Source organism: Sminthopsis crassicaudata, chromosome 4 (genome assembly GCF_048593235.1).
Source record: "Sminthopsis crassicaudata isolate SCR6 chromosome 4, ASM4859323v1, whole genome shotgun sequence".
Classification (NCBI taxonomy): domain Eukaryota; kingdom Metazoa; phylum Chordata; class Mammalia; order Dasyuromorphia; family Dasyuridae; genus Sminthopsis; species Sminthopsis crassicaudata.
In genome coordinates this window covers 331,552,987-331,566,663 of record NC_133620.1, presented here as the reverse complement: position 1 = coordinate 331,566,663, position 13,677 = coordinate 331,552,987, and positions in this window count along the sequence as shown.

Below are 13,677 nucleotides of genomic sequence, written 5' to 3'. Positions count from 1 at the left end.
TTCTCCTAATTTTTAGATGAGTTAATTGAGACACTGAGGTAAAGAGATTTGCCTATGATTATTAGTATTACTTTATATTGTATATATCACATATTATATATGTATATATAAAATTATAATTAGTAAGTGTAAGAAGATCTAAAGCCAGGTGTTCTTGATTTCAAGTCCAGTATTTTATCTACAATCATTCATTCTCTTCCCCCTCCCCCTTCCAACTCTCATTCTCTTTCTTCTCATAATACCAAACTGAATCACCCCTAAATTTATTAGCAGCCTGAAAATGGATCAGAAGACTGCATGGAGGAAGATGGTAGAGATAATTTGACTTTGAGTGAGCGGGTTAGTTGGAGAAAGTAGTTAAAACCTTTGATTATATGGATTCTATCCTGTTGGCCACATTCCATCATGTTGGCAAAAAGAGCTCTAGACCTCTATCGGTAGCTGGAAAAGCTAAGGGTGGAAGAACAAATAGAATGGTCCGAGCCCTTTAATTTAGACCAGACTTTAACCTGGAAAGAACCTTAGAGACCATCTAGTCCTCCTTCATTTTACATGAGGAAATTGAGACTCAAGGAGAAGTTAAGTGGTTTGTATAGAATCATATAACTTTAAAGTGTCAGAGGCAGGATATGAATTCAGGTCTTCCTTACTCTAGATATAGCATCCTATGTCATATTACTTTTTGCTCACTTTACTTTTCAGCCATACAAAAGCCCAACTTTGACAAAATTCTCAGAATAGCAGTGACATTTCTTTCAAAGTCATCTAAAACTGAGCTTTCAAAAATGAGGTATGATTTAAAATTAATAAACAAATAAACCTTTCACTCTTTTGTATTTTATTAGCATCCATCCCCTGACCTTTTTTTCTCCTCTAATGGAAATTAAAAAGACTTTCACTGTAGCTTGCCAAATGATTTTTGATTTAGCCCAAAAGTACTTGATATTTCTCAAAACTGACCACTGACTAAAAACAAAAACAAATTTTATGATTGGAATCAAACTCACATAACTCCATAAGAAGTTAATAAAAGCAAATGAATTCCATCTGCACTGAAGAGATGGGCAGAAGAACTGTCAACTTCACTAATTGAGCCAACCCATTTTAGTTTGGGGTTCCAATGTTTTACCTAGTAGAACAAGAGTCATCCTGTCGCCCTGCTTGTTGTAAGGGACAGTTTTGGTGGGCCACATGTACTAGTTCTTTGCTGAAGGACTTGACATCTTCAGATGACAAATACCCTTATGGATACCTTGGTCCATATGATGATACCAAAGAGTGCCTTTACCAAAGAGAATTGATCAGTAAGTTAAAAAAGAAAGTCTCCCATTCAACAGACATTAAGAGATGACTCACTTTTTTTCTCTCTCTGGAATATATGGTCTGAAAACTTTTGGCTCTGTCTGTATGTCTCAATGATTCTTTGTTTCATTTTTCTGTCTCCTCTGTTTCTGTCTTTGTTTCTCTTTGTCTCTTCTTCCATTTAGCATCCATGATGGTTCTGCTTCTTCACGGAAATAGGTAAATGTGCTGCCTGAGTGAAACTGAACTGGCCTTCAAGCCCTTGTTTGTATTTCTTCCAAGAATAATACTGAAATGGATGTTTGTAACCTTGTAGACAGCTTAGCGAGCTTGATAAACTGGAGATTCCTGGGTCATAACTGAGCATTAATATTTGTCTAACTCCACAATTCTCAGAGAAGATGATGACAAAATGATGATGAAATCAATTCCTACCTTCACTGGACAGAAAACATGGAGAGCATAGAGAGAATTATTAAACAAAACAAAGCTGAAATGAAGGTTAAAGACCCATTCAACATTCCTTATAAATGTCTCAGTTTTAATGTTTTAAGTTATAGCCTCCTGGAATATTTGTCAATGTGTATTTATGTGTATTTTGTGTTTTAAATATGTCTTTTGTAGCGTTTTCTTATATATATATATGTATATATATACATACATATATATACATATGCATGTATATATATATATATAGAGTTATTGACTATCTTTCTGCTCCCCTTTTGAGAAACCCTATTCACCATCTAAAACTAAGCAGTAAGTGATTTTCCCCTAGTGTTCAAGGATAGGGACTTAAAAAACCAGATAATGCAAGAAAAAGAGCCTGAGTACTCTCCTTAGAGATTAGCCTTTCTTTAAACTGAACCTGTTTTGTGCCTGTGTCCAGAGGTGGAACCCCTTATTGGGATATAGAAAGAACCCAGACTCCTCTGGGCCAAGAAGTCATATTTATTATTATACCCCCTTCATACAGTTTCTCCTGACTATTTTGTGCTTGTAATTAGCCTCAGATAACTCAATAAAGAGTCAATAAAATCATGAATTCTGGCTGATATGGGAAGCTATGCAGTGAGGACCTTTCATCTTTATTAATCAGTCTAAAATATTTTTGTTTGGTTACCTGATGTTCTACTTATGTAAATCAGGGAAGTATGGGCAAAAAAAAATCTTAAGTGAGGACTTGTCAGTTTCTACTGGCTGTCGATGATTTTGTACCTATCAAGAATAGTTAATTAGTACAAGAAAACAAAAAGTTGTTCACCAGGACACAACCATATAAACTGAGATAAATATGCATTTTTTACTCTTTGCTTGTATATATTTAACAAAGGCTAGGATTTTAGATAATGTTTATTTGAGAGTCAGAAAAATAACTGTTTTTTTTTTTTTTGTTTGTTTTGTTTTTTTTTTTTGCTGAGGTAATTAGAGTTAAGTGACTTGCCCAGGGTCACACAGCTAGGAATTATTAAGTGTCTGAAGCCAGATTTGAACTCACATCCATCTGATTTCAGGGCTGGTGCTCTAACTACTGCACCAACTAGTTGCCCCACAAAAATAATGTTTTTGTCATGTAAATTTCTTCTCCTGGCTCCACAATTTACTGTCAATTTTCTTCTCAGTTCCTTATCCTTATTCTAATTATTCAGAGGTGTAAAGGAGAGAATTAAAACTGTTATCACCCTGAATTTGGAAGGAAAAACTCTTTAATTTAGTTTGATCTTAGAATATTATGTATAAGAAGAAAAAAACACAAACAAACCTGAGGTCATCTAGTTCAATCTCTTTATTTATCACATCAAGCCTCAAAAAGGTAAATAACTTAGCTCAAGTTCACAAAAGGAATTTGATGGTACAAAAAAGATTGGAACTCACTTCTCTTTATAGTCCAATTCATTGTCCACTTTAATTCAATTCAATGTAATTCAATTCAGCAAGTCTTTATTAAACATCTGCAATATCCAAGGAGCCGTGTTAGCGGCTAGGAATAAAAAGAAACAGCCCAATTCCTACCCTAAAGGACTTGCATTCTTCTCTCCTTTATAAAATATTTTCCTCCCATCCTACAAACAACAACACATTGGTCATTTTTTGCCATGGACATTTTTCTATCTTGCCCTGAAAGTAAAATGTAAAGTGAAAAATGAAAAAGTCATAGAATATTTGCTGAATCATTTTCTCAAATAGCATAAAAGAATAGGGAAAAATGACTTCAGAACTGCATCAGTAGCTAGCACAACTAGGAAAGGACAGTCTCAGAAAACCTTCAACCACCTAAGGTTCCATTACGTCATTCTGACTGGTCTGAATTGACAAGTTCTTTTACTCAGCATTTATATAGTCACTTAGGACCTTCCCATGCTGTGATTTCAGGTTTCAAATGTTAAAATATATTTTCACATTTATAAAAATGGCCTAAGGCCCCCCAAGATTCTAGACTCATATAGACCATGTTTGTTACTAGTGACCTGACCCTAAAAGTTATTTTCTTTGTGGCTCATTGCTTCTATTTGGAGTTGTTCCAGGAAAATCCTCCAATATACTTATATAACTTGTCTCTAAGTTTCCCCAAATGTGAGTAAAAGGGATACCCAGAAGATATATGAGCACTCAAGGTAGGATGAGCAAATTAAATATTAGACAGTTGTAGATGAGAGGGTCTTAAACTTTTTTGGGTCATGGACCCCTTTGGCAGTGTAGTGAAGCCTCTGGACTCTTTCTCAGAGTAATGTTTATAAAAGCATAAAATATAATACATAGAATTACAAAAGAAACCAATTGTATTGAGGTAGTTATCAAAATATTTTTTAAACATTCATGGACCTCATATTGAGAACTCCAGACAAACAATTCAATTTTAAATATTTTATATTGTCATATCCCTTGGCTTGTTGCCTTTGGACACAGGGCACTCCATGTCCTATCACCATGGATGTTTTGCAAAGCTCTATTCCAATATGACTCCTATCATCAATCTCTTCATACCACTACTTATAAGCTAATGAGTGGTGCTTAAGAAGGCACACAGCCATCTTTACTGGGCTAACTAAAAATGAATGCTATCTAATCTCAACTGGATCCTCACTGTAAAATAATTCTTTAAATCTTCCCTAATTATTTCTCAATCACATTATCCACAGTTGCTGTTTAAAATCTTCTCTTATTTCCTCAGGATAGTTAAGTCATTCACAGTTCTTCATCATACAATATTGCTGCCATGTACAACATTCCCCTGGTTTTGCTCACTTCATTTTGCATCAGTTCATGTAAATCTTTACATGTAATTTTTTCTGAAATCTTTCTGTTTGTCAATAATATTTCACTTTAATCATATACCACAGCTTGTTCAGCCATCCCCCATCCCCTGATTTCAAATCACCACAAAAAGAGCTGCTATAAATATTTTTTTTACAAATAATTTTTTTTCATGTTTTCTGGTCTCTTTGGAATATTGATCTAGTAATGATATTGCTGGATCAAAAGGTATGAATAGATTATAACTCTTTCAGCATGGTTCCAAATTGCTCTCCAGAATGACTTGGTCAGTTCACCATCACACCAACTGTGCATTAGTGTCTCAGTGTTCCCACATACCCTCCATCATTTCCATTTCCCTTTTGCATCATATTATCCAATCTGGACTGTATTATTTCTTAAGTAATCCCTTTTAACTCACTTCCCAATTCTTTTCAATTTGGCTTTCCATCACAACTTAAAGTGCTCTGTCCAAAGTTACCAATGATTTCCTAATTACCAAGTCCTTATAATTTTTTCCCAATCCTCAACTTCTTGATATCTCTACAGGCATTACATATTGTTGAGTATCCTCTCCTAAATACATTCTCTTGTCTGAGTTTTCATGATATTGATTTATCTTGGTTCTCTTCCTACTTCTTTGGATATTCCTCAATCACCTTTCCTTGGTCATCATCCATAACCTGAATGTAAACTATGGGTATATTGCATGACTCCACGCTGGAACCTCTTCTCTTCTCTCTAAACTCTCTTTGTGGATGATCTCATCAGTTCCCATCATTTCAATAATTATCTCTAAGTTGATGGCTACCAAATCAGTATATACAGTTATAGTCTTGCTCCTGAACTTCAATTCTACATCTCCTCATTGAATATTTCCAAATGAGTGTCCAACAGGCACTTCAAACTAATGTCTAAAACAAAACTAATTATCCTCCCAACCCCAACTGGCCAACTTCCCAATTTCTTTGAGGATACTATCATCATCAGGTTTGCGTCCACAGATTTACAACTTCTTATTTTTTCTTCTGCTTTCATATTCAATCAGTTCCCATGTTTCATTAATAGATTAATTGATTAATAGATAGGTGGATATTAATTGGTGGTATTGGTGGTAGAGAGGAGATGTTGGATTTAAATGATTCCCAAATCAAAACTTATTAATTTCCTCAGGGAGAAGGTATCAGTATTTATAAAGCACCTACTATGTGCCAGATACTTTCTAAGTACTTTACAGATTTTATTTTATCTGATCTTCAGAACAACACTCGAAGATAGGGATTATTATTAACTTCATTTTATAACTGAAGAAAAATGAAGCAAATAAAGAGTAAATGACTTGCAGAGGGTCACACAGCTACTACATGTCTGAGGCTAGACTTGAATTTTGATTTTCCTTACACCATGCTCAGTGCTCTATCTGTGCCTGAGATTGTGATTATTTTGGGGGACTTGGGACATTTGTAGTTATCTTACTGTAACTGGGTATTCTGCCTTCCCTGTGAGTAGAATAAAGGTGATAGAACTTGAAATGACAATATTTGCAAGCTGGAGCTAATTCTTAATGATAGGAAATATGGTTGTGACCACAGAAGCTTGTAATTAATAATAGCTAGTATGAATATGGTGCCTTAAAGCATTATCCAATTTTTGTTGTCACATCAACTTTACTGCTATTATTGAGCCCATTTTGCAGATGAAGAAATGGAGCCAGATAGAGTTTTTGTGATTTTCCCATGGTCTCGCAGCTAATAAATGTCTGAAGCTAGATTTGTATTCAGGTCTTTCTGAATCCAGACCTAGCACTCTATCTATACTGTACCAACTAATTGTCTCTTCATTTCTCACCAGCCTGGATTTCTGCACTATGCTCCAGAAAACTATTCATCCTGGAATATCACTTCAACTTTGGAATTCATATACTGTCATTATCCTCAGTCTCTGTGAATTCATATTTCTCCCAGAAAGAGAATGGTAGACCAGTCATCTCTTCACTTCTAAGACAGCTGTCATCCTAATTCCTCAGTCACTCCTTCTTTCTTGATACCTTCCTTAACCTATCACTTTTTCAGCTTTATTTTATATGTTGTCTTCAGTTATTATGTAAACTCCTTGAGGGAATGAACTATTTTTCATTATATTTGTATCTTTACTGATTAACATAATTTCCTGGTATATAATGAGCACTTAATAAATGCTTGTGGACTGAGTGATTGTAAATCATTTTGTGACAAAACAAAAGTTAATCTATCTAGAGCTAGTCTCTGAGAAACAGCAGACTGAATAAGCATCATTTTGAACATGGGGACCATAGCAAAAATTCTAGCCTTCAAAGAAGAAAATTGGTAAAGGCAGTGATCAAATAAAAGGTAGAACACTGAGTGGCCCAGTGGGCAGAGATGGGGGATTCATCTTCTTTCTCTTTTCCTGTTTTTTTTTTTTTTTTTTTTTTTTCATTTGTTTTTGTTTTAATTTGCAAATAAAGTGGTTGCTGTTCTGGAGTTTGTCTGGTTCTTTGTACATAGTGTATGCATGGTGAATTGTGTAGAAGCCTGAGGGAAACAAAGGGTAGAGGAAGGATTTGGGGAGAAATAAAGGAAGGGAGGTTGGTCAGACTAATTGAAAATAGAATCACATTCACACAATACTCAGAAACTGAAGCAACTAAAACATTGACACCTCACCAATTTAGTTAAACAGGGATACCTGATGGCTAGACTAGGGCCATGTGTTTTCCAAACAGATGCATCCCGTGATTGTAAAAGCCTTACCAGAGTGTAGGAAATATATGCCTTTCCATGTGCTTGTGTTCTTGTCATCAAGACTTCCTATGCAAAGCCTTTCTCTGTGTTCTGTCTGGGTCATTATGAGGATAAATGTTTGTAAAAATAATCTCATGGGCAAGTCTAGTCTTTGATGAAGCAGTGATATTTTCATTAAATTCAATGCACATGTACAGTTCAACCACTTTATCCTGCCCCACTACTACTCCTCCTCTTCCCTCCACAGGAGCTATTTTTTTTTTTTTTTTTGGTTCTGTATTAGTCTTTTCTGGAGTTTCCTCACCGTCCTCTGTTCAAGTTCCTGAGTGGAAGAGCAGTGACTGAGGGAGGACAGAAATCATATTCTGTCAATAAGTGCTCCAAATATTTAGTGTGGCAGGCTCTATATTTTCTTTCTTATGAAAAGCTGCTTAATATTCAGTGGTTGAAGGTTAATACCCCATTCATTTTCTTCCTTTTACATCCTGCACACAGCAGTGGCTGTTCCAATTTCAGCTCCTAATTCACTCAAATCTGGTTCCAATCAGGAGATTAGTAATTCACTGGCTAAGCAGAGGAAAAAAAAAAACAAAACAACCCTCCTCCTCCCTACCAAATCGCATAATTGCTAAACTTATCTTTCCATACACAGCCAGTCTTATATTCATATATGGATGCATTCATGCACAGATTCTCATATGTCTAGACATTCAGAGACATGAACATGTCAATATATATCTAGAAATTTTTATTGTTGCTTGTGGTCAAACAATAACCCAGGAAGTGACTATCTAGAAAGCATAGCTTTATTCATGCATTCAAATGTACCTCCTTTTACACAATATGACTATTACTGAAAAAAAAAAAAATGTGGTCATTGGATTCTTGGAAATGGAAACATACTTTAAATATGTAAAAGAAGATTGCCATTGCTCTCCCTAGCACTTAATCACATTTTTCTCTAATCCATTTTTCACACAGCTACCCAATTGATATTTCTAGAATACAGATCTGACACGTTCATTGTCCTGATCAAGAAACTTCAGTGACTCCCTCTTGCCTCTAGGACCTCTTCTTGATATTTAAATTCCTTTAAGATATGAGTTGTACTTACATAGATTACATTTTAGTCAAATTTGCATAAATGCTGTTTCTAATAGATGATTCTTTGTATCCCATTTCTTCCTTTTTTTTTTTTTTTTCAGGCTAGTTTCCCTCTCCTCAAAACCAGAATGCTTTTCCTCCTCCACCTTGCAGAACTGCTAGATGCCTTCAAGATTCAGCTTGAGTCCAATAAGCTCCATGAAGCCTTTCTTCCTTTAGTTAGTTATTCATGATTCTTCATTTACATATCTATGTAGAGGAGTTGTGATTTAAAAAAAGCACACATGTGGATGTGAGAGAAAAAAAGGGAGAGACAGAGACAGAGAGACAGAGAGAAAGAGAGACACACACACACACACACACAGAGAGAGAGAGAGAGAGAGAGAGAGAGAGAGAGAGAGAGAGAGAGAGAGAGAGAGAGAGAGAGAGAGAGAGAGAGAGAGAGAGAGAATTGGGAGAGATATAAAGACAGGGAGAGAAAAGAAGAGACAGAGAGACAGGGAGACAGAGCTAAAGAGAGGGGGGGAGGGAGGGAGGGAGAGAGAAAAGAGAGAGAGAGAGAGAGAGAGAGAGAGAGAGAGAGAGAGAGAGAGAGAGAGAGAGAGAGACAGACAGACAGACAGACAGACAGACAGACATGTTTCTGGGTAATCAATCATCAATTTATTAATTAGCCTAGCTAATAATCAGCAAATTGATGACTAATGTTTTCTCTCCATAGCAACAACCACAATAAAATAAGCTTGTTGAGACACTGAATGCCCTAAATATTTTTGCAAAAATGAATGCTCCTGATAACTGAAAATCAAACTTAATTGGTGGACATTTAATGAGGAGATGGGCTAGAAGACTTCAGCTCCTTCAGTGTGGTTTGATCATAAGATTCATGGATTGCCAGCCATCTCAACAGGGTAATCCATCTCCACCCAGATTATTCTTTCTGGTTGGTTTTTTTTCCTTCACAATCTGGATCACCCTAAATTTTAATGGAGAGGTACAAGAACAGGGAATTCTTCTCTCCAGGTTGAGAACTTGCCCAGATTAGATTCTGTTTGTACTCTAACCAGAAGGGAAAGTCTTCTAGTTGGAGCTGGATCTGAAATGAAGAAATAAAGGAGAAAAGCCTACATCCCAAATTAATAATTTGTTTTTAATATGATAGTAAAATTATAATTTTTCTCAAGTATCCTTGTTGAATATAAAACTTTTGAGGGCAAGACTTTTCCCTTTTTTGTTTTTAATCTCTGCAGGGCATAAGAGGAAGTATGGTCAAAAAGACAGAGAGCTGACCTTTGGGCCAGGAAAAGCTAAGATCAAAGTCTTACCTACAGCACATATTGATTATGTACACCTAGTAAAGAGTTACTTTTCATTGTTCTAGCTCTTTAAAATTATAAGCTGGATATGATGGTGTACTAAGAGAATCCTAGAGAGTCAAATAAACAAATAGTTAAAATAATTAATAGTAAAGATGCAAGACAATAAACTGACATAAATTATCAGTGTTTTTATGTTATCAAAGTCCAGAGGAAGAAATAAAAAGAGACATTTCACTTAAAATAACTTCAGACTATATAAAATACTTGGGTATCTACCAGACAAACTAAATACAGAAACTATATGAACACAATTACAAAAACAGTTGGAGAAATATTAATTGTTCATAGGTAGGTCAAGTCAATATAATAGAAATGACAATTCTACCTAAATAAACTTATTTATTCAGTGTCAAAACAATCAAATTAGCAAAAAAATTGAGGTATAAAAATTAATAACAAAATCCATCTGAAAGAGCAAAAAGCCACGAACATTGAAGGAAGCCATGAAGAAAAATATGAAGAAAAGTTATGAAGTATCAATGCTCAAAATAATCTGGTATTGGCTAAAAATTAAATGTTGTATCAATCAATGGAATATATTAGGTTAGACACAGAAGTAAATGACCTTAGTCATCTAGAGTTCAACAAATGCAAAAGTCCAAGTTTTGGGGATAAGAACTCACAATTTGACAAAAATTTCTGGGAAATAGTTTCTCAGTTTCTAGTGAAAGCAGTTTGACTAAAACTAGACATTGAAATTTAGATATAAAGATGATACCATCAGTAAATAAGATGAACATAGAAATTTTTACCTGTCAAATTTGTGGATAAGGGAAGAAAAGAACATGATACTTTTGGTTGCATCAAATGTAAAAATTTCTGAACAAACAAAATTAATGCAGTCCAAATTCGAAAGAAATCAGGAAACAGGTGCAGGGAGGGAGATTATATCAAATTTCTTTGTGAAGAACTCATTTCTCAAATATATAAAGAACTGAATCAAATGTATAAGTATATGAGTCATTCTCCAATTAATAGATAATTAAAGGATATGAAAAGACACTTTTCAGAAGAAGAAATCCTAAGAAAAAATGCTCCAAATCATTATTGATTTGAGAAATGTGAATTAAAACAATTCTCAAATCCCACATCACACTTATTAAATTGGCTAATATACTAGAAGAGAAAAATGGCAAATGTGGGAAGGGGTATGGTTAGTGAAGTTGTGAACTGATCCAGACATTCTGAAAAACAATTTAGAATTATATCCAAAGGCTATAAAATCGAGCATACCATTTGATTCAGTAGTATTATAAATATATCAGAGATCAAAAAATAAAAAAAATAAAAAAGGAAAGGAACCTATTTGTATAAATATATTTAAAACAGCTCTTTTTCTGGTGGCAAAGAATTGGAAATTGAGGAGAAAACTATAAATTGGAAAATAGATGAACCATTTATGGTATATGTATGTAACAGAACAATACTGTGCAATAAGAAATTATTAGAAAGATACTTTCAGAAAAACCTGGAAAGATGTACATGAATTGATGCAAAGGGAAATGAGCAGAATCTGGAAAGCATAGTACACAGTAACAGCTATACTGTATGATGATCAACTGTGAACGACTTAGCTATTCTGATCAATACAATGATCTAAGCCAATTCCAAAGGACTTATGATGAAAATTATGACTTATGAAACTCCAGAGAAATAACTGATGGAGTACAAATATGGATTGAAGTATTTTTAAACTTCCTTTATTCTTTATTGTTGTTGTTTTTTGTTCTGTTGCAATATGGCTAATATGGAAATGTTTTGCTAATATAGAAATGTATATAATCTACTTCCAAATTGCTTGCTTTTCTCAAGAAGGGTAGAGGAGGGAGGGAAGGAAAGAATTTGAAACTCAAAATTTAAAAAAAAATGTTAATTTTTAAATTTTTAAGTGAGAAAAAAAATTGGCATTATATGTAATTGGGATAAGTGAGAAGCATTCCCAATAAGATCAGGAAGCAAATAAGGTTGCCTATTGTCACCATTATCATTCAATATTGTCCTAGAAATGTTAATTTTAGCAATAAGAGAAGAAAAAGAGAAATATTAAAAAAGAAAATTATAGGTTACATAGAGTCAACCTGAATTAGTAGAGGATATTTTCTTACCTAAGTTAATTGTTGTCAATGGAATGTTCCCAATGCTTAGAACAAGTTGATGTTAAAAAATGCTTATTAAGAGGTAACTGGGCAGGAGCCCTCCCAGCCAAAACATGGTCTTCTTCCAGCCATGTAAGGGTTCCTGCCCGCCCAGAGGCCATCTCTGGCCCTGGTGTCTTTCTAACTGAACTTTACTTTCAAATTCCTACAATAAACCTTTTATTTATCAATCTAGGTTTTCAGGCCTGTAAATCCATTTTACAGGGGACACTGCGCCTCATGGGATTATCTATGCACTGAGAAATGGGGTTCCCCCTTTCCTTTCCCTCATTAGTTGGTAGCCCTCCGGGGACCCTGAAAATTGTTACCCTAAAAAACTAACCTTAACCTCTTCAGGTCTCTCAGAACCAATCTTTGTCCTTAGCAGTTTCGAGCAGCTTCCGGAAAGAATATCTGTGTTCCTACCCTCGTCTCACTCTATCTCTAAAACATAGGGCAACCAGACCAGGTTTGGGGTGCGAGCAAAGTCTCCCGTGGAAACTACTTTTCAGGAAAAAAGTTCTCTTTTCGTCTCACTCTGTCTCTAGAAACTGCTTTTAGAGCCTAGGCTTTTCTAATCCCTTTATCTGGCCAGAAAAGCCTAGCCACAGGCTCCAACTCCCACACATGGGAGAGTGTCTCTCCATCCCTCCTCCCACCACTTAGTCATTCATTCTGAGGACCCCATCCCTCTCGGGGGTCCCAGGCCAGCAGTCTCCTTGATCTCTTCTGGGGGAGATATCTGTGTTTGAGCCCAACTTGCACTCCACCGTAGTGGTCAAGTTATAGCCACGAGGTCAATGGATGGGGCGAACTTGGAGATGTGTCTCTACCCAATTGCATGAGCCTTCACCTTTGCCACCTGAGAAGCACTAGGTAAGATAACATCTCTCCCTTCCCCCATCCTTTCTCTTTTCCAACCTCTCCCATGTGGCTTAACCTGCCATTTAAATGCTCCCATCCTGTCCCCTTCTTGGGGTACAGTGGGGAGATTTGGGGACTCTTTTCAAGATATCTAGAAACACCCCTCTCATAGCTTCTACCTGGCTCTTAAAGGAGTCAAGGCTTCCAGTGCTTTCAGAGAATTAGCTTGTCCCATACCTTTTAAAATGGGACTGATTTAGTCATCCTGCATTAGATCATGCTTTCTAGGCTGGATATAGGATTTTAAAACTGCCCATTTTCTTTCTAAGCCTCAGGGCATACTTACCTGCTCTCTAAAGCCTAGACAGAATTTAAACTAGCTGCTCAAGCCTTTTTCTTTGTCTCAGCTCTCCTATTCTTCTGGATTGGTATCCTATGCCCCCTATGCCCCCTCATACACGGACAATTAAAAGATGCCCTTTCTAAGTTCTGGTTCTGGCCAGCCTAGAGCTTCAGAAAGGACATCTTTGTAATTTTGGCTGGGGAACAAAATTCTGAATCCAGGCAAATTAATTGTTAAGAGAGTGAAAATAGTTTCTTTTGATTTCTCCTTTTTTTCCTCCATCCTGACTGCAGGCAGGCAGGGGTGAATTAAAGTGATTGAAACTATTTAAATGCTCCTTAACTACTTTTTAATTTGGTGTCTTGTTAGAATCTTTCTCTGTTCCGGTGTGTGACAGTTCTTTTTTACTTCCTCAGTTTCCTTAAACTGCCTCTCTTGCCTGAATTTCTCTGGCTTCAGTCCAGGAAGCCAGGGATTTAGAATAGGAATAGATTCTCCCTCAAGCTGCCTTAACACCTGAATTCTATGTAGAG